Genomic DNA, 21,310 nt, shown 5'->3' on the forward strand with positions numbered 1-21,310 from the left:
CATGGTGTTCATTCAGTGCACAGTTAGGGATTAATAGGGATTAATATTTAATGCAAAAATGAGCAAAACTTTAACTGTATTCAACCATCAATTTGACATAAATCGCTCATTCTGAATCAATGGGTTATAACTTTTGTCTATGACTTTTACAATTACAAGATGCCTCTCCAACCGCCTATATCCATGACAAATAGCACCCTACCTGAAAATTCTACCTCCAAACTCCTCGGCCTAACATTTGTGGGCAATATGAACCGAAACAACTACATTGAGGACATTGCAAAGGCTGCTGCAAAGAAGTTGGGTTCCCTCTATCGAGCTAGAAGACTACTCACATCTGAGAGTATCCTATACCTCTACAAGACCACCATTCGCCCATGCATGGAGTATAGTTGCCAAATCTGGGCTGGTGCATCTACCACTAGTCTCTTCCTCTTAGATAGTGTTCAAAAAAGAGTTGTCAATCTAATCGGTTCCACTTTATTAACTAAGCTCCAGCCCCTGTCCCATCGCCGTAATGTTGCATCACTGTGTCTGTTTTACAAATATTTTAATGGAATGTGTTCTGATGAACTCATTCACTTGTACCTCCTCGACGCACATACCCTCACCTGCTTAACAATAAGATCTCACCCCTTCACTGTTGATGTTCGTAAATGCCAGGAAGCTTTCTAATAGTTTCTTCCCTCGAACAGCTAGACTTTGGAATTCCTTTCCTGCTACCTGCTTCCCTGGCTGTACTGATATGCAGAAATTTAAATGTAACAGAAACAAATATCTTGTTAATCTTTCCTAGACAATAGTAGCCCCTTACGTCCAAGTGGTGATATGCTTTGTACGGGATGAATATAAGTAAAAAATAAATAAATAAATAACTTAAGTCAGCTTGTATGTGTGTGTGTAATATATAATATATATATATAAGTTCAGGAAGGAAAAGGGACAAAATTGGTCCAGTCGCTGATCACTTACTATTTATGACTTTTGGAATGTTCCTTCATGTGTATTTTACATGTATGTGTGTGTGTGTACGTATGTATATGTGTGCCTCTACGTGATTATGTTTGCATGTGTGTGCACATGCATACGTATGTTGGCGTATATCTGTATGTACGCATGTGTTTATTTTCATGTGTATGTGGGGTGGAGAGGGCTCCCGTAAGCTGTGATGAAAGCAACCCCTCTAGGAGAAGCTAATCTGATTTAAAAAAAAAAAAAAAAAAAAAAAAACATAAAGCTGGAGACCAGTACCTGCATTAAGCTGGTCTGCAGTTTGACTTATTACTGGCTATCTTGCTCTTGCTTGTTGCTGGATGTCAACATTTTGAACTGAGAGAGATTTAGCTGTCGTACAAAGCTAAACCTCTGTAACATCATCTTTGTATAGATACTCCCTCAGGCATTTGTCTATAAAAAAAATGGTCTTGTGGTGATGGAAAAGTTATGACGTGTGTAGGCCTGATATGCTGGAAGCATGTAATAATTGACCTGCCATCATTATATGTATCTATGTATATGTGTATGTATAGGTGTATGTATGTATGTATGTATGTATGTATATATGTATGTATATATGTATGTATGTATGTATATATGTTTGTGTATGTATATGCATGTGTACGTATGCATATGTGTGTGCATGTATATGAGTGCATATTTATGTATGCATATGTAGGTAAGTGTATGTTTGTATATATATATATATGTGCATATGTGTACGTATATGTATGTGTGTATGCATTTGTTTATGTGTGTATTATGCATTGTGTATGCATATATGTGTGTATGTTTACAGATATGCATGTGTATATATGTATATTTGCCAATGACCGTCTTATGTAATGTCTATTGTGTATGTATGTATGCATATATGTGGGTTATATGTATGTGTATATATGTATATCAGTAACCGTCTTCAGTGTCATGTCTGCTTGAGCATGTGAATTTCGCCGGCAGGACTAAAGTCATTTTCAGCTCATGGACTTTCAGTGCCTGAGGGAGTGGCACTCGTCTGACAAGGTTGGTTGGTTGTTTTTGTTTTACGGCATATCAACCCTTTTTAGGTCATCTAATGCAGAATCCAGTGATTGTGAAGAAAAGGTTTTTAATAGAATATGTATATATTTTTTTCCAGTCAGTTTCTATTTAACCCATAGTTGAGACCCTCACAGGTACCCCCAGACCGGGTCAGAGTGGACCTGGGAGCAATGGCAATTAAGGGGTGACTCCACACTCCCCAAAGCCTGCAAGCTGGGGCTTCACCATCGGATATAGTTTAAGGTCATATCCAGGACCCGTCTGACAAGACGTTGCAATGTATATATATATGTATGTGTGTGTGTGTGTGTATATATATATATATATATATATATATGTATGTGTGTGTGTGTATATATATATATATATATATATATATATATATATATATTTATGTATTAATTTATTTAAATTGATTTGAACATGAATAGGTAAAAGCAAATTATTTAAATTAATTTATTGGACCCACCATCACCATCGTCGTGATCGCTGGGGAGTTCTGCCGTTTTTATCCCTCCTTTGATTTGGGATTTGCACAGACACCGCAACTCATGACCAGTTGTTTTTATTTATTGTTGGGGCTCTGATGAACAACATGTGTCCGACGCTGTATAACTGGACCTCAACTGCCTTGTTGGCCAAGGTTCTTTCACTAAAGGCTAAGGGTGAGGTAACCCTAACACGCACCTTCAGAGAAGCTTAGGCCCTGTCAGCTGTGGCATGCATAACCCACCCGTGTGTGGAATATCTTCTGATGCCCAGCAACGTAAATCCCAGACATGGACCAAATAGCATTGGGGTGGAGAGGGCTCCCATAAGCCGTGGTGAAGGCAACCCCTGTAGGAGAAGCATATCTTTGATTTAAAAAAAAAAAAAAAAAACAAAGTGGAAGACCAGTACCCACATTAAGTTAGTCTGCGGTTTGACTTGTTGGCTAATCTTGCTTGTTGCTGGATCGCAACATTTTGAACCGAAAGTGAGACTTAGCTGTCGTACAAAGCTAAAACTCTGCAATAACATCTTTGTACAGACCCTCCCTGAGGCATTTGTCGACACAAAAAAAAAAGTCCTTTGACGATGGAAAAGTTGTGATGCATGCAGGCCTGAAAGGCTGGAAGCATGTAATAACTGATCTACCATTATTATATGTATGTATGTGTGTATATATGTGTATGTATATATGTGTGCATATGTATGTATATATGTACATGCATGAATATGTGTATGTATATATATATATGTATGTGTATATGTATGCCAATGATCGTTTTTAGTGTCCTGTCTGCTAGAGGGTGTGCAAGTCGCTGGCAGGACTAAGAAGTCATCTTTGGATACATAGATTTTCAGTGACTGAGGGAGTGGCACTAGTCTGACAAGACGTTGCAATCATCATATGTATGTATATATCTGTGTGTGTGTATGTATGTATATATATATATATATGTATGTATGTATGTGCATGTATGTATATATGTGTGTTGCGTTGTTATCTCTAATAAAGGGGATCGTGTGTGTGATCGTCTAATGGTCAGTCTATTAAATATGTTCATATGCCGTTGTGTGTGTGTGGTACATGTATTTTTCAACATACCTTCATGCGCGATGTTGGTCCATCTGGAAACATCTCGTCTTGCAGGGGAGCCATGGTACCTGTTTTGGACGAAGATTTATTTCACTCCAAGATAAGGAATCTGTTTTATAGTTTATTTCACTTTCCATCCTTCTGTGAGACATCTGGAAAGATGTCTTGCAAAAGGATGGAAAATGAATCTCTGGCTTGTGTGGTACACGTCAGCGTCCCTCCACTCCAGTGAAGGGTAGGAGACATCTGTGAAGCCGTCCGTCGCGTTCTAAGCCCAAACCAAATCTCTACGATTCAGCTAACCTGATCACGTGATTCACACGCAATTCGATCAGCTGACCCTGACTTCCGGTCAACATGTTTCAATATAATTTACACATCTCCCTCTCTCTCTCTCTCTCGTCATTCTATAACATTCCTTCCCTCATTATTTATCAAAATGTATGGCGAAGACATACATTTTTTTACTACCCACTTTTACTAAGGGAATCCTAAGCTCACCCCACTGGCAAAGGAACTGTCAGCCATTATCCAATAAGTTATAATTCAAATAAATAACATAACATCTACAAATAATACCATGTGGCCCGAATCCTTGCGCCTTCAAAGGTCAACAACTCTGTGACCCTATGGCTCCCATCTCACATCTTAGGATCATGCAGAGATCACGATATCTCTCGTCATGCTATAACGCATTTCCATAAGCACATGACTCCTACGAGATAAAAGATTTTTCTTATAACATTACGAGAGCATTTTCTTATGTCTCCCGCTGAATTACGCATCCAGAGAAAAATCCCACAAAAAAACGACACAAAAAAAAGTTCTACAACCATTTCGAAAATTAGAATAAATATCGACTGAACTTTTGACTCTTCCAAAACTTAAGAACTAGTTGACCCTTTATTCAACCCAGTAGTGTCTTTTTTCTTTTTCTTTTTACACTGCTTAAATCTTATTTCTTTTTCTTTTTCCCAATTTTATTATTACTATCATTATTAATTAACATGTTCTTACTCTTAAATTAATCATTATTTCAATAAACCCCACAAGGCAAAGATTCACTCCTCCTCCATTCTGCAAAAAAAATACATGTCCAAGAACAAGAAAAAACCTGCACAATTCTGATTTGAGAACACATCAATTACATAAAAATAAAAATTTTTAAAAATTCTTATAAGCATTCACAAAATCTCATCTTACCAAGAATAAAATTTCAAATAACAAAACACAAATTCGTGGCAACCCAAAATTGTCCACGTTAAACAATTCTGAGGCCGGTTACATCACCTTTACCACCTCACAGAATCTCAAAAATAAAAAAATTACAGTCGTTTACAAAAAATACATAGACATTTACAATTAAAATACATAGCCGTTTCCAAAAACAAAACAAAAAACGAGCTTGGTTTGTGATTAATATAGAAAATGTCTAGCAAGGTGTAAGTTGTCTGAACTGTATTGTTTGATGGCATATGTTTTTTGCTCCAGAAGTTATTTTTCTTCATAGTCACCATCTTTCTCGATGCAATTTGGCCAGTAATGAATGATGGCTGTGCATGGACTTCCGGACTGCGCTTTGTCATACAAAGGTCATTCAAAAAGTAAAGCATCCTATAGTTATTAACTCAAAAAGTTGAAGAGCTACAAAGACGGGAGTGTTACCAGTAAAACAAGCAACCTCTATAATTTCTTTTTCATTGTCACCACCATTCTCAATGCACTTTTGCCAGCAATTCAACAATACATCTCTACTTCTGATGCAGTTCATGCCAGGGGTTGTTTTCTTAGTTTCACACCATCAATATTTGCGACAGAGAGATGAAACTTTCAGATCATGAATGCATTAGTTCAGTCATCATAAAAATGCAATTTGCAACCCCATCTGATCCATTCGGAAAGAATAAAAAATAGGAGGCATTACTTTTGGAATGTCCTTCATAAATAAAATAATTTTATTTATTTTAAAATTGCATCATTTTTGGTTTTCAATTTTTATTTTAAATATACATGCATATATGATACTTCTTAATATGTGAACATTTCTTGGTACTTATGCACTTATTTAGCCGTGCTGGAATAATGTTATTTAGAAAGTCATTCTTAACATGGGAAGAAGAGGGTGTTTTATAACTATTCTGTACTTTTACCTAACAGTTTAATAAGAAAGAAAGATATTGTAAAATTTTAATTTAACTTGAAAATACTATTTTAAAGATAGTGCGGTTCAGTAAGTGTATAAGCACCCATTTCTTGTATAGAAATGTTTTGGTATGTAAATTAAATAAATTAAAACTTAAAATAAAAGGGGGGGCATAAAAAGAATCTTTCTAGTCACCTGATGGAGAAAGAAATTATTGGTACGTACTTTCTGAAGTATGTGTGTACGTGCGCATACAATCAGTTCCTTGTGTTTGCTTTTCTCTTGTTTCTATTTCTTGTTGAGCATCATTCATTCATTTCGAATGAATCAGATGGTTATTGTTAGCATTTGTTTCCCGGATATCTTTCGAGTTAGAACTCTGTCTAGAAAGACATCTGGTACTTAATTAAAAGTTGCCAACATCTCTAAGTGATGAATGTTTCTCTGGAATGAAGTGGTTCAAACTTTTTTTTTTTTTTTTTTTTTACATGGAGGTCACCACTTATTAAGGCCCAGAAGCCACTTGGGGATAAGGGTTATTGCTTGTACAGTAATTAATGGGATAGTATCGTAGTAATCATTAGTATTGGAGTTTTGATAACGTCTTACTTAAGGGGGCAGTTCAACAGGAACTTGTTTATGTTGGACTTGAAGACATCCAGGTTGTAGTCAGGTGGGAAACAGACAAACGGAAGAGAGTTCCACAAGGTGCACTTCTAAGAAAGAAGCATTGTTCATGGAATCTATGTTTTGATTTAGGCACAGATAAAGAGTGGGGAAAATTATTGACAGTGGTTTCAGCTAAACGGCTGTCAGTCTGTGTCGTTAACTACTTAGCTCTCTTTTAATGCTCAATTCATTTTACAACATCAGAGTAATCCACTATCTTTCACTATTCAATTCAGGGGAGGGGGTAGTATCTATCCTATTGCCATGATACCATCCTCTCAAGCATTATCTATTCCTTATTTTGAAGAGGGAGATAAGAATAGTGAAGGATCTATTGATACCATTCCTTTAGTCACTACCTTTGCCATTTTTTAGTGAGGAAGAAATTAGGGTTATATTCTGTTGTCATGAGACCATCTTCCTAGGCATTACCTCCTCCACTAGGAGTGTCCTTTTGCTAGTTAAATAAATGTTGTTGTTTTTTTTAATAAGTGGAATATTTTTTTACTAAAAGACCCAATTACAAATATTTCCCACCGACTGTTGAAATGAATGGTTTGAATTTAATCTACATGGAATTTCAAACAAAATCTTTTATTTGATCCATAGTGGTAGCATGCTCTGGTTCCGTCATTGATTTTAAAAAAAAAGGGGGGGGGCTCCATTCAAAATTTTGTGCAGATTCCTCAAGTTCAACAGTAAGATTTCAGAGATCAACAAGATACACCTGAAGAAGGTTGGAGGTTACATTGGCTGAACGTTTGTGTGATGAGAATAATAGTCCGAATAATTCAAATTATCTAACCTCATCTCCAAAAATTTAGGAACATAATTTTAGATTTAGATCAAAATATTTCTCCATTTCAGTTCGTCCGTGCTTGAAGTATTGTGCCACATCTGAACTGGTACATCTACCATCAGTCTCTCCCTCTTAGACAGGGTTCAAAAGAGTCTCAAATCTGATTCTATACTGCCGGCCAAGCTCCAACCTCTGTCCCATTACCACAATATTGCATCCCTGTGCTGGTTTTACAAGTACTTTAATAAAATGTTCTCCAAACTTCTAGCATTTGTATCTCCTCAACATAATAATCCCGATTAACCCAGCAAACAGTAACATTCCACTCCTTTACTGTTGTAGGCCTTCTATTCTAATAATTTTTTTGTCTTGGACTAATAAACTTTAGAATTCCCTTTGTTTCCTGCTTCTCTGACTGTACTAATTCGCAGAAGTTTAAATGTAATGTGAACAGACATCTCGCTGTTCAACTCCTCGCAGTCCCCCTGTTAGATACAATCCCAAATAGTAGCCTCTTATGTTCCAAGTGGCAATATGCATTGTTTGAGATGAAAAAGAGTTAAAAAAAAAAAAAAAATAGTTGATTGCAAATCTATGGATATCTATTCCTAAAATAATACCAACATTTAAAATTTAGATCAAATGTTTTTTTAACTATCAAGGAACCATCTCTCTCTTTCTCTCTTATATATATATATATATATATATATATATATATATATATATATATATATGGCGATTAAGCTACACTGAATATTCTGCGTTTCATCCACTTATAGGATTCGTCAGGCTTATGCGCAAATTCTGTGGTTGCTTCTTGTTTTTATATATGTTGAGGATTTCTGGTTAGCCAATCAGCTTTCTAGTATCCACCGCGCCCCTTCCTATCAGCCAATGGCCATGTATTTTATCGAACAAAGGATCTGTTTTAGAGCTAGGTTAGTGGTTTAAGGTAGATCTTTTCCCTCCTTTTTTATATATATATATAAATATACCTATGTGTGCACACATACATGCACATATATATACATATACATATATGTGTGATCGTTTATGTATATTCATGTTTGTTTAATTTATTTGTTTGTTTTCTATTGTTATTGTTAGCTTTAAAGCTATTTTGTATCGCTATCCTAGAGTAAGTTTTATTTTGTGAACACAGTTGTTTGCTTTCGTATATTAAATTTATGTGAGTAAATGAAGTAGTTATATATATGGAAACTTAACCAACGTTTTTGGATTTTACCATTATTGGATATTTTACCCTTCACCAGACTATCCATTCACGTGAAATCACCTTTTTCTTAACCATATTCCCTCTCCTTCACTACTTGTTACCAAGTAAGATTTATGACTCGCTTGTAGTTTCATCAAATACTTTTGCAAGCAAAATCCGATCCCGCATTTTGCTAAATCTTACCCTCTGATGAGAAGGAAAGTATTTCTTCAAAACTCCTCAGATTAAAGACTATCCACTTATTTTGTGCTTCCTTTTTAAAATTAAATGTTTTTAACTCTTTGTCAAAGTGTTTTTAACATGTTTTATTAACTACTTGTTCTTATATAAGCAGTAGCATTCATGTGTGTCTGTACAATTCTACAACCCACACTACTGGACTGATCATGACCAAACCTGTCATGATGATGGTGCCCCACCTAGGGATGGTGCATACCATCCATATATATATAGAGGACAACGGGCTACATTTCTGGATTTAGATATAAAAATTGAGGATGGGATTTTTCTTTATAAAATATTTGATAAAAGAAACGCTTTCCCCTTTAAAATAGTATGTATGCCCCATAAAGATAGCACCTGCCCTGTTTTTATGTTTTATGGAACCATTATGTCAGAGTTTTTGAGAATAGCTCGCATTACTTTAAAATTAACAGATTTTATACCACCAGTTTCTAGTTTAGTAATAAGGATGATAAAACAAGTTGGGGAGAAAAATAAAATATTTAAACAGTTAAATAAAGCATTTGTTCGTTATCCTGATGCTTTCAAACCGTTTAAGATAAACCAGACTATATTAATAAAGGAAATCCAAAAATATATTAGCAATGTATAAAATGTACTTATAATTACATATAATAAATTTTTATATTAATAAAAAAAAAATTTTTTAAATGTATATATGTAAAAATATTTTTAACCTTTATATATCTAATTTTAAATAAATAAGAATGTAAACATAATAAATACTAATCATACTGGGGGTGATAAGTAGTTAAATGGATTAATCCTAATCTTATAAATACAAGACTGATAAATTAAAAAATTAAATGTATCCATTTTAAATGTGGAAATTGATGAATCGCACAGGTAAGAAATTCATTTTTATAGTATGAAAAGGTTAGTAATTGCAATTAAGAATAGGAAATTGGATCAAATGTTTGTAACGTCTTCTTCCTAAGATTAAGGGTGGTGGTGTTTGATCAACACTGCTGGGGAGCCATGATGTAATATACTGTTTTGTTTTTAAATCCCCCGAAACAGTGTTTCATGGTAAACAACTGATGATCCCTTGAAAAATAGATTATTGGTATTATAGTAAATTCGAGAGCGAGTTGATGCAGTGATTGCAGGTGATTAAATGATTTACTGACTAGATGGTTTTCTAACGAATGATAAAAAAAAAATATTTTTTTGTATAGTTTTAAAGGTTAAAAACTTAAAAGACTATATAAGGTAGTAGCGTTTGTGTGTGTCTGTGTGTACAACTCTTTTACAGTCCACACCACTGGACTGATCATGACCAAACTTGGCCTGATGATGGTCCCCCAGCATACAGCAAAGTTCCACACAAAGCACGGGTATCTTTGCTAGTTATGTAATAAAAGGCTGATCGCTGTGAACGATTTAATTTTCACCTCCAACTAATCGCTTGTCTTTCTCCAAGTAAACTTTAACAGATACGTAATCAAGAGTTAAGTTTTATTGATAAGCAGATCTATGAACATAGGTCGATATTTTATCCAAAAACAATGACCACATTTCAGATAATTTGATTATCAATTCTTAGATAAACAGATGTTTACTTAAATGTTTACTTTTACTCCTAATAGGTTTTTAAACATAAAATTTCAGACAAAATTAAATGGTTTGTTGAGTGTTTGGTGTTATGAGACTGCAGATAGAAGATCGTCATTTTGTAGAAGCACTTTTGTCTGCAGCTATCTGACTAAGCTGGATTGAAATCAAGAAGGAAACAGGGTCATCAGTATTTTATTTTAAAATGCCAACATCTTCTTTATAATTATATAAAAGGAACTTTGTGTGTGTGTGTGAGTTCATTCCCTATGGACTTGAAAACGGCTGGGACAGTTTTTATGAAATTTCACACAAAAGTACTTTATATGCTTGGCAATGTTCTAGATAGTTTTTGTATCAGAATGTCTTCGATAAGTATTGATAATTAAAATCTCCAATGAAAGAAGAAACAGGCGATTTTGACCAAAGTTAACACCTTACACAGCCTAACATCATGAGTCAGTCTAAAGTTAAATGCAAAATGTCTTGAATATTCCACCACCACCCCCCCCCTCCGAGAAAGAAGAAAATTTTAGGATTAATGCTTTACTCTCTTTATAAATATAAACGAAAACGTCCCACCCACCATAACCCATTCTCTGCCATTTCTGCTATAGCAGTGAAACTCGAATGAGAATTGTCAGTGAGTGGTAAACTTTCCAACATGATGGTAATGCCTTTTTGGCAAAGAAGAAATCAGTTTAATGAATATCTGAACACGTGGAAACTCCCAACCGGTATTTTAAAAATATACCAGTGCTTCATTATCATTATAATTTCTTTGTTTGAAGTGTCTCTTGGAAAGAAGAAAAACTAAACACTCTTAAAAGGAAATTACAGTAACCTATATCTATTCCATTTTCATTTCATTCGTAATTATGGGAGGGTGGGAGGGAAATTTATCTTCAAATATCTTAAATTTCAAATTAAAGCGACAGACTTGTACTAAGTAAATATTAATAAGTCTTTACACACACACACCCCTTTTTTTTTTTAAATGGAGAGTAGACAACGCATTGTGGATGCATTATCAATAGTTCTCATTACTCTCGCTTCCTCGTATTTGTCCCTCAGTCCTTATTTCCAATGAGTGATATTTCTGACAAAGGGTGAAGAAAAAGCTGCTCTCCAGGACGACAGTACTTCGTGAACAGTAGCCTGAGATACCGGAAATTTTCTGTTCCTATGTCTATCCTTGTGGTCATGTAACTAGTAAGGGTGCTGGAGGTAAACGTTTCATCTGGGCTGACGTTATCCGCCTGATAGTCAGGGACCCGAACCTTGGATTAACCACTAAGGAGGCCGTCCTATCAGCAGGTGCAAAATACTGGGGCTGCTGTATTGCCATTTGGTGAATGGACTCTGGGCCATGCAGTAGTTTCGAGTGGGGCCTCTTGATGCCATACTAGTGGGTAATTGTTACAGCTTTACTTTATGGCTACAAAAAATATAAATAAAATAAAAAATAAAAAACATCTTCCTCTCTTTTTCTCTCTTTACTTCCCTCTCTGTCCTGCTCTAACCAAGTCTGTCGATCTGTTCCACAAATCCCAATCCTCAACATAAAATACCTCCAGAAAAATAACGTGTAAACCTAGAACCCCATCCTCTAATGTAGACCTCTACTACCATGTCTCCTTCTTCAACATCAGGAGTCTCCGTTCCAACCTTCCAGAGGTTGAAACCCAATTACAGGAGACGAAACCAGACATATTTTTCCTAAGCGAAACTGGCATTAGGCCGACCACTTCCCTTGACGAATTCATGATTAAAAGATACTCTAACTTAACATCTAAATCTTACCCCCAAGATCGTCATGGACATAGAATATGTGCCTACATTAAAGATGGCTTTCCGTGTGGTAGGGATATCTCCAGAGAAGACCCTAATTTACCTTATATGTGCTTCCGGGTTGTACTAGCTTACACCACTAGCTCTCTTTCGCCCCCGCAATAGCGGAGTTTTCTATCGTCAAGAGCATATCTGAAAAAATTGAGGACATCCTGTCTGCTCACCCTTCAGCTAACATCCACATTTGTGGTGACTTCAATGTCCACAATCCAGAATGGCTGACCCACTCTAACAAGACAGATGATGAGAGGAGGTTCTGTCATGATTTTGCCTCACCCAGATTGTCCACAAACCCACCTGAGTGCCCGATACTTCCGGATAGCCTTCTAGACCTTTTTCTTACAACTTCCTCTGAGCTATGTTCAAGTTCCATTCTGTCTCTTCTGGGATCTTCCGACAACGCGGTTGTATCAGTTAAGATAAAAACGAAATGCAATAAGTCTGGAGATGTACCTCTCCACTGTACTGTATATCAATGCTCTACCGCTGACTAGGATAGCTTCTGTACACTTATATCCGATCTACCACTGCATTCCATGTTTAAAAAGGATGTGTCCTCCATAGTATCAGACCTGACCGGATGGCTAATTGTAGGCATAGACCAATTCATACCATCCAAAAAATTCCAACAAAAACTTAACAGCCAGCCATGGTTCTCCCCAGAATGTGCTGCCAACGTAATAGATGCACTGAGACTAAAGCTGCCTTCAGGACTGCCAGCAACCACTGCAAAAGAGTAATAAAAAATGCAAGAGAGCTATATGCTCAGTCCGTTAAATCCAAAGTAGCTGAGCAGCAGATTGGTTCCCACCAGTTTTAGCAAATAGCAAACAGGATCCTGAACAGAAGCATGCATTCTATCCCAACCATCATCAATGGACCTGAGGTCATCTTGTCAGCATCAGATAAGGCCAAACTATTTGCCAAGAACTTTGCAGCTAATTCTACCCTATGTGATGAAGGCCATTTCCTCCTATAATGGACAACACGCTCTGCAACATACAAATATCTGTGTGTGATGTCGCCAAGCTAATTAAGAACCTTGATTCCAGTAAAGCAACTGGCCCTGACGGCATTCCAATCATTGTGCTGAAAAAGCTTCAACTAGAACTTTCCCCCATACTTACAAAACTCTTTAAGCATTGCCTTAAAGAGAAGTGCTTCCCAACATCCTGGAAAACCTCATCAGTATGCCCTGTATTTAAGAATTCAGGTGATAAGTCCTCTCCTCTCGGTACAGACCAATAAGTCTCCTGTGTATCATGAGTAAGCTGCTGGAATCTATATTAAATAGAGAAGTAGTCAACCACCTCAGCAGAAATAACTTTCTTAGCGACACGCAATATGGTTTCCGTTCTGCCAGATCTACAGCAGATTTGCTAACTGTTATCTCATCGGATTAGTGAATCTCTTGACAAAGGCTTCCTCTCTAGGGCAATTGCTCTTGACATATCAAAGGCCTTCAATAAGGTATGGCATAAGGGCCTACTTCACAAGATTTCCAGCTACGGTATAACTGGAAATGTTTTCTCGATCATTAAACCATTTCTCTCTGATAGGCTCATATGAGTAGTGGTTGATGGGCAGAAATCAGAGGCCCTCAATATTAATGCTGTAGTCCCTCAGGAGTCCATCCTAGACCCAACTCTCTTCCTGATCAATGATCTCCCAAAACACATACTTAAATTATTCGTCGACATCTATGCTGATGACACGACCATCTATGGCAACACATCAAAGGCCGTAAATGACAAAGTTCTCTCAGATTCTCTCTCCTCTGATCTTGAGCGCGTGGTACAGTGGGGGGGGGGTTACTTTCAATGCATCTAAAACCAAGCTCCTATCTTTACATCATCAACGCTCTGATCCCCATCTGGCATCAATTGAGATGGGTGGCTCTCATGTAGGAGAAGCTCCATGTTTTGATAAGCTTTTGTGCTTGACCTTTACTCCTGACCTGAAATGGAATACGTACATCAAGTCAGTTGCCAAGGTTGCTGGAAAAATGGTAGGATCCTTCTATCGCTCCAGTAGATATCTCACCCCTGATGCAATTCTCTATATATATAAAAGCCAAGTACGTCCAAGGATGGAGTACTGCTGCCACATCTGGGCAGCAGCTGCTAAAAACAGCTTATCCTGTCTTGACAGAGTACAAAATAGGCTTCATGGCTTAGTGGGTGATGCCCTTTTCTCTTCCCACAGGAGAGACGTTGCGAGCCTGTCTTTGCTTTATCGTTACTACCATGGCAGATGCTCGTCTGAGCTCTAATCTCTGGTCCCCCCTCGCCAATCTTTCACGATAAATACCCGCCTAGCTGAAACCACTGTCAAAAGTTTTCCCCACTCCCTATCTGTGCCAAAATCAAAACGTAGATTCCATGGACAAAGCTTCTTTCTTAGAAGTGCACGCCTTTGGCACTCTGTTCCGGTTGCCTGTTTCCCACCTGACTACAACCTGGATGCCTTCAAGTATAATGTAAACAAATTCCTGATGAACCGCCTCCTTAAGTAAGACACTTTATCAAATCTCCAACACTAACATACTGTACACACAATAACCCTTATCCTCGAGTGGCTTCCGGGCCTTGATAAGTGGTGACTACTATGTAAAAAAAAAAAAATTTGAGAAGTTTTATTACCACACAAACCAAAAGGCCCAATGTATAAAATCAACAGTATATTCTTTGATATAACAGGGGCACATTCAAAATGAATGTTTCTGTTTAGAACACAATTGAAACATGATACTTGAATTTTGCATATTAAACTTTAATTCAAACCATTATATATAAAAATAATTTTATAAAATCAACAGAACCTTCTCTACAGTGCAATGTAAACTACAATGTATTCTAAACCAAGTCACAGTAAGAGACATGTGAAGCTTCCTCCAGGTGCACTGCGATGGGTTCTCAATTAGAGCAGGCAATCAACCGATTTGATTGAAAAATGGTGATTTCACCGATTTTGATGACAATAAAAATATGGGGGTGTAAAACATTCATTGATCATCGTGCAACACCGGGTCATCCTGCTAGTTAAAAAAAAATTAAATGCATTTTATCATATACAAAAAATATTCATTCTTTAATGAACTATGTAAAACTGGGAGTTGGTGTAATGAGTCGCTTGCCAGAAACCAGAGGTAGCCATTTCCTAGAAACAGCCATGTCTTCATCTATCTGATTGAACTGGCTTGAAACAAAAAAGAAAATAGCCCTCACAGTTCCATATAAAATGTCAACAACTTTTCATTTCTAATCACCCATGCCATTACGTAAGTGTAACAGTGTATACATTCAACTGCATGATAGATTATTTGTAAATACACAGAATAGATTTTAATCATGCAAGTGCTATAATTTCCTGAATTTCAATTTCTTAATGTCTCATAAATTGTAGACATTTTTTTAGAATCAAAATCATCTAATGGATTTTAATCAAAATTAGAATAAGATTTCTAGGTATAAGGCTTAGTACCATTATGTCTTTATTTTACTCTTCATAAGGGGACATGAAAGTAGAAGTCATCAGATCTAAGCTTATCTAAGATTCAATTTATGACTTGGTTGAACTAATTCGTTCAGTCGTAAATAAATGAATATAATGGCATAAATAAAGTGGAAATTGATTCAAACACGTCTTGTACATATTAGTTCAGTAGCTCATTATTTTTTATTGATGCCTGATGAGTAATTGGTGTGTTGAGGGACTTGCTGGAAGTTGGAGGTAACCATTTTGTAGTAGTGTCTGTATTTTGGTTTGAAATGAAGAAAAGGGTTACCAGAGTTCTATAAAAATACCAATATTTTCCACGATTAAATCAACTTAAGTTTCATTAATACAGAAACACAAGAAGTAAGGCAAGTTGGTTCGGCAGGCAGGCTGGCTTTAGCTATAGAAAGGAAATTGAATTCCAGAATTCCATCTGAGTATGCACCTGAAGACAGTCGGAGTTTAAATCGACAAAAACATGACAAATCACACTCAAGATGAGAACAGTAGTCTGATGAATCAAAATATGAATAACCAATCCTCATCTCAAAAATTAAAAAACGTCATATCAATTCTATATGGATTGGTACAGACCTGAAATAATACAAAAATGGAAACAAATTGAAAAACTCTACCAAAAACTGGCAAGGATGACTAACCACTTCACATTCCTATGCCGGTGCCGTGATCTTAATATAGTACCACCAGGCTTAACGTTGAAACTACCAGTCAGCTCCAAACTGACACAAAGGATCGCAAAACGAACAGAGCATGAACTTGTTCGAGACAGAATCTACAACAGACCAAAATTTCAAACAACCCTACCCCATTCCTGGAGAGTATGTCTTGGACTAATGACAAAACCCACATCCAAGAATACCTGGACATATCCTATAAGAAAGAATTTAAGGAGGTTAAGTCTTGCCAAATAAAGAAATTGGAAAATCTAAAAGCTAAGGACATAAGACTGCAGGTCCACCATTCACCAATAAGAGCCATTGTCCACCAAAGTAAACATCAGCTAACTCTCTCTGCTAAACAAAGGTCTCAACTTTGCCACAACCATAAAGCGGATTCCATACGATAGCTCCAATAGAGAAAATTACACTCAAGAACAGTAGTCCGATGAATCCAAATAATATGTATGCATAGAAGTGTTCAAATAATACGTATGCATAGAAGTGTTCAAATAATATGTATGCATAGAAGTGTTCAAATAATATGTATGCATAGAAGTGTTCAAATAATACGTATGCATAGAAGTGTTCAAATAATACGTATGCATAGAAGTGTTCAAATAATACGTATGCATAGAAGTGTTCAAATAATATGTATGCATAGAAGTGTTCAAATAATACGTATGCATAGAAGTGTTCAAATAATACGTATGCATAGAAGTGTTCAAATAATACGTATGCATAGAAGTGTTCAAATAATACGTATGCATAGAAGTGTTCAAATAATACGTATGCATAGAAGTGTTCAAATAATATGTATGCATAGAAGTGTTCAAATAATATGTATGCATAGAAGTGTTCAAATAATATGTATGCATAGAAGTGTTCAAATAATATGTATGCATAGAAGTGTTCAAATAATATGTATGCATAGAAGTGTTCAAATAATATGTATGCATAGAAGTGTTCAAATAATATGTATGCATAGAAGTGTTCAAATAATATGTATGCATAGAAGTGTTCAAATAATATGTATGCATAGAAGTGTTCAAATAATATGTATGCATAGAAGTGTTCAAATAATATGTATGCATAGAAGTGTTCAAATAATATGTATGCATAGAAGTGTTCAAATAATATGTATGCATAGAAGTGTTCAAATAATATGTATGCATAGAAGTGTTCAAATAATACGTATGCATAGAAGTGTTCAAATAATACGTATGCATAGAAGTGTTCAAATAATACGTATGCATAGAAGTGTTCAAATAATACGTATGCATAGAAGTGTTCAAATAATACGTATGCATAGAAGTGTTCAAATAATACGTATGCATAGAAGTGTTCAAATAATACGTATGCATAGAAGTGTTCAAATAATACGTATGCATAGAAGTGTTCAAATAATACGTATGCATAGAAGTGTTCAAATAATACGTATGCATAGAAGTGTTCAAATAATACGTATGCATAGAAGTGTTCAAATAATACGTATGCATAGAAGTGTTCAAATAATACGTATGCATAGAAGTGTTCAAATAATACGTATGCATAGAAGTGTTCAAATAATACGTATGCATAGAAGTGTTCAAATAATACGTATGCATAGAAGTGTTCAAATAATATGTATGCATAGAAGTGTTCAAATAATACGTATGCATAGAAGTGTTCAAATAATACGTATGCATAGAAGTGTTCAAATAATACGTATGCATAGAAGTGTTCAAATTGCCCAATGTATTTCTACATGAGTTTTAATATATCTGTTTTAGCCAACCAAACTACAAACTAATTGCAATGTAAGAGATTACATGTAAATATAAAATAGATCTGTCATTGCTACATGTTAATACGGACTAGTGGATAAGTGTGTAACCAGACTAGTCAAAATAGTATTTTTATATACTTACTAGCAGGGGTGCCCGGCGTTGCTCGGGTGTTTGGAGGTGTATGCTGTGCAAAAAAAGCAAAAAAACAAAAAAAATGGTTAATTTTTTAAAACTTTGACCCCTATTATTGCCCCTTAAAATTTATAGTTTCGGGCTCAAATCACTTAAGTTAGATCCATGTTCAAGGAACCTAAATCTAAAATTTCAAGTGTCTAGACCCAAAATTGTCGGAGTTTGGTAGAGTTCTCAAAGGTCAAATCGTTGAAATTTGACCCCTTAACAGCCAAATTTCTGGCTGACACCCGTCACATCGATTTTCCCAAATCTCAGTACCCGGTATTTCAAATTTCGAGTCTATAGACTAAAAATTGACAGAGTTATTGCGTAGGGAAATGTACACAGACACACAGACAGACAGACACATTCACTTTTATAGATATATAGATTTATATACTAATATTCGATGTAATAATTTCTCATGATGCAGAATATTCTTCATATCAATAAAATGAATGTCACTTCTTTTAATGTATTGTACTGTTTTCAGCAACAAGATGACAGAATTCGATTTTGGAACAATTCATTTTAAAATAAGTAAAGTCGAAATAATTTTACCATAGTAACATCAGAGATTAATTACCAATCACCATCTTTTCTGATTGAACACTTTCAATTTTTTAAATGTGTGTGAAATGTAATGACACTACAAGCATAAAATGCCTTAGAAACCTCTAGTCAACTGTCTACCCCTCTTATACTCTCTCTCTTCTAGCCATGCTATATCATATCGATTTCCAGTACATGGCAGGATCGAGATCACATTTGATGCACTCACTGATCTAATGATTGCAGAAGTTATAAGTGCAGAGGAATTACTGATAAGTTGAGAGAGTTTATCTATATAAATAAAACAGTCTTACAAAGCGAAAATAATATAAATAGATTGAAAATACTTAAAGCATTATATATAAAGACAAAGAAGCCCAGATAAATAATGTAAATTACGAATGTAGTCGAAATATTGTAAAATGCTTAGGGTCATAAATTTTAAATATGTATATATGTAAAAAAAAAAATTGATGTAAATATCAATGTGAACCTCCTCCCTCTGTTAAAAATTGTCCGCCCACCTAATTCTTAATTAGCCACCATATGACCGTGACATACAGCACAATCACGTTGACACACCGGTTCTCGCCAGATCACCGAAGTTAAGTAACGTTGAGCCTGGCCAGTACCAGATGGGTGACCATTTGGGAAGGCTAGGTGCTGTATGTACCTTCTGGGAAGGTTGAGCATGGGGCCAGCACCCTCATCCTGTAAAAAGAACTCCTCGCTACAAAAACATCTACAAAAAGTTGTAGATGGCCTATGCCCCTCAAGGGCTATGGATGGATGGACATGACCGTGACAAAAAAATATAATTCAAAACGTAATTTTTATAATGTAATTTTAAGAAATAATATGCCTTAGGATGATGGAAGTATTCCAATCGAAAGCACTCGCTAAACAAACATATGGATCCGACTAAGATAATTTTGAAAAAAAACACAAAAAGAATTATTCAAAGATTGGAGAAAGTAAAAAAGAAGATAGTGAAACAAAAGAATTCTGTGCTTTTCAATAACATTTGTCTCAATAAATAAAACAGGTGTGTGTGTGTGTGTGTGTGTGTGTGTAAATATCTAACAGGTAAACTCTTATACTACTGGCTACATAACACTGAAATTAACAGGAAATAGTAATTATACACCAAGCATGGTTTATAACTAGTAAAATCTTTGTTTGGGTTGGTGAATAACACATACAGACATATACTGGCATGTTAAAATGTGAAATGTTCATTTCTCTTGGCTGACATGTTTTCACTTTCTGCGCATGCTCACATAAAATTAATTTCTTCAAGTGTGTTAATATTTAGACTTGATCTTTGTCTTGATAATAACATCAAAATATAATATAAAAAGAAGCCAAGGCTATTATATGAATTAATGTTTTATTTAATCAATAGGCTAAATATGTACGAGGACGGAATATTCATGCAAGAGTTCTGAGTGGATGGAATAAGTTAAGAAAGGCAGGTGTATGCAGAATGATGCTGTATAAAAGTGAAAGGTGGACAGTGAAAAAACATGGAAGAAATGATATGAGAAAAATACTGTGGATGTGTAATGTGAATCTTACAGATCGACTTAGTTTTGATAACCTCAGAAGATTAAATCTGAACAGTATAGGGAGTTGTGTGCAGAATTGGAAACTGTGTTGGTTTGGTCAAATTGCAAGAATTGATGAGAATTCTTGAGCTAGTCTGGTGCTACTATATCAGGCTGTCTGAAGTTATTAGCTTTCTTGCTTAAAGACACTGGACATTAATGTGAAGAAAAGTAGATTTCAGTGTTATTGCCATGTTGAAAGGATAGATGAATGTTCATCTAAGGAGATGTAGAACAGTTAAGGTAGCAGGTCCAGTTCACAGGGGAAGACCAAAGAAAACGTGTGGAGGAGTGATAAAAATGGACTTGAGAGAAAAAGGGATAAATTTGGAATCAATTCCAGTACATGGAAGGGTCAAGATCATATTTAATGCACTCACTAATCTGCTGACGTCGAAGTCATAAGTGCAGAGGAATTACTGATAGGTTAAGAAAGTTTGTCTGTTGTGTCTGACAATGTAAGGATGAGTCAAAGTTTTATTTATGTTTTATTTCTCTAAATGAAGTATTCCCAAAGTTATGTTCCTATTTACTTGCCTCTCCACGAGGGCAGAGTTAGACACAGTCGGCTTTTAATGTGGGGAAAATCCAGCTCCCCAAAAAGGATCACTCTGAATAGGAAAAAAAATTAAAATTGTCTCGGTCATAAAAGATTTCTCCTCCACTGACCGAGGACAGAAAAGGTGAAGTGTAACATCAGAACAGATACTACACTGTGATCTTGGCCCGAAGGCTAAATTCACATGATTTCCCAAAGTTATGTTATCAAACAAATGCAATAGTGTAAAACAGACATTAAGCCAAATATGATGATGATATTTCAGTGGTTTTTACTGTGTTTCTTTTTCATGCATGCAAAATAGTAAATCTGTGCCTGAAAAATCCCTTCTCCACCTTATTTTTTTTTCTCTGTCAAAA

General features: G+C 35.7%; 1 protein-coding gene and 1 pseudogene across 1 annotated transcript in view; both read left to right on the forward strand.

Annotated features, from left to right (window-relative positions):
• LOC145286220 (H(+)/Cl(-) exchange transporter 7-like) overlaps nucleotides 1-21,310 on the forward strand; it is a 142,048-nt gene that overhangs the window by 63,930 nt on the left and 56,808 nt on the right. The window lies entirely within an intron of this gene.
• On the forward strand, nucleotides 19,341-19,457 carry LOC145286626 (5S ribosomal RNA; annotated as a pseudogene).

Source organism: Euprymna scolopes, chromosome 10, assembly GCF_053919585.1.
Source record: "Euprymna scolopes isolate OS-2025 chromosome 10, ASM5391958v1, whole genome shotgun sequence".
NCBI classification, from domain to species: Eukaryota; Metazoa; Mollusca; class Cephalopoda; order Sepiida; family Sepiolidae; genus Euprymna; species Euprymna scolopes.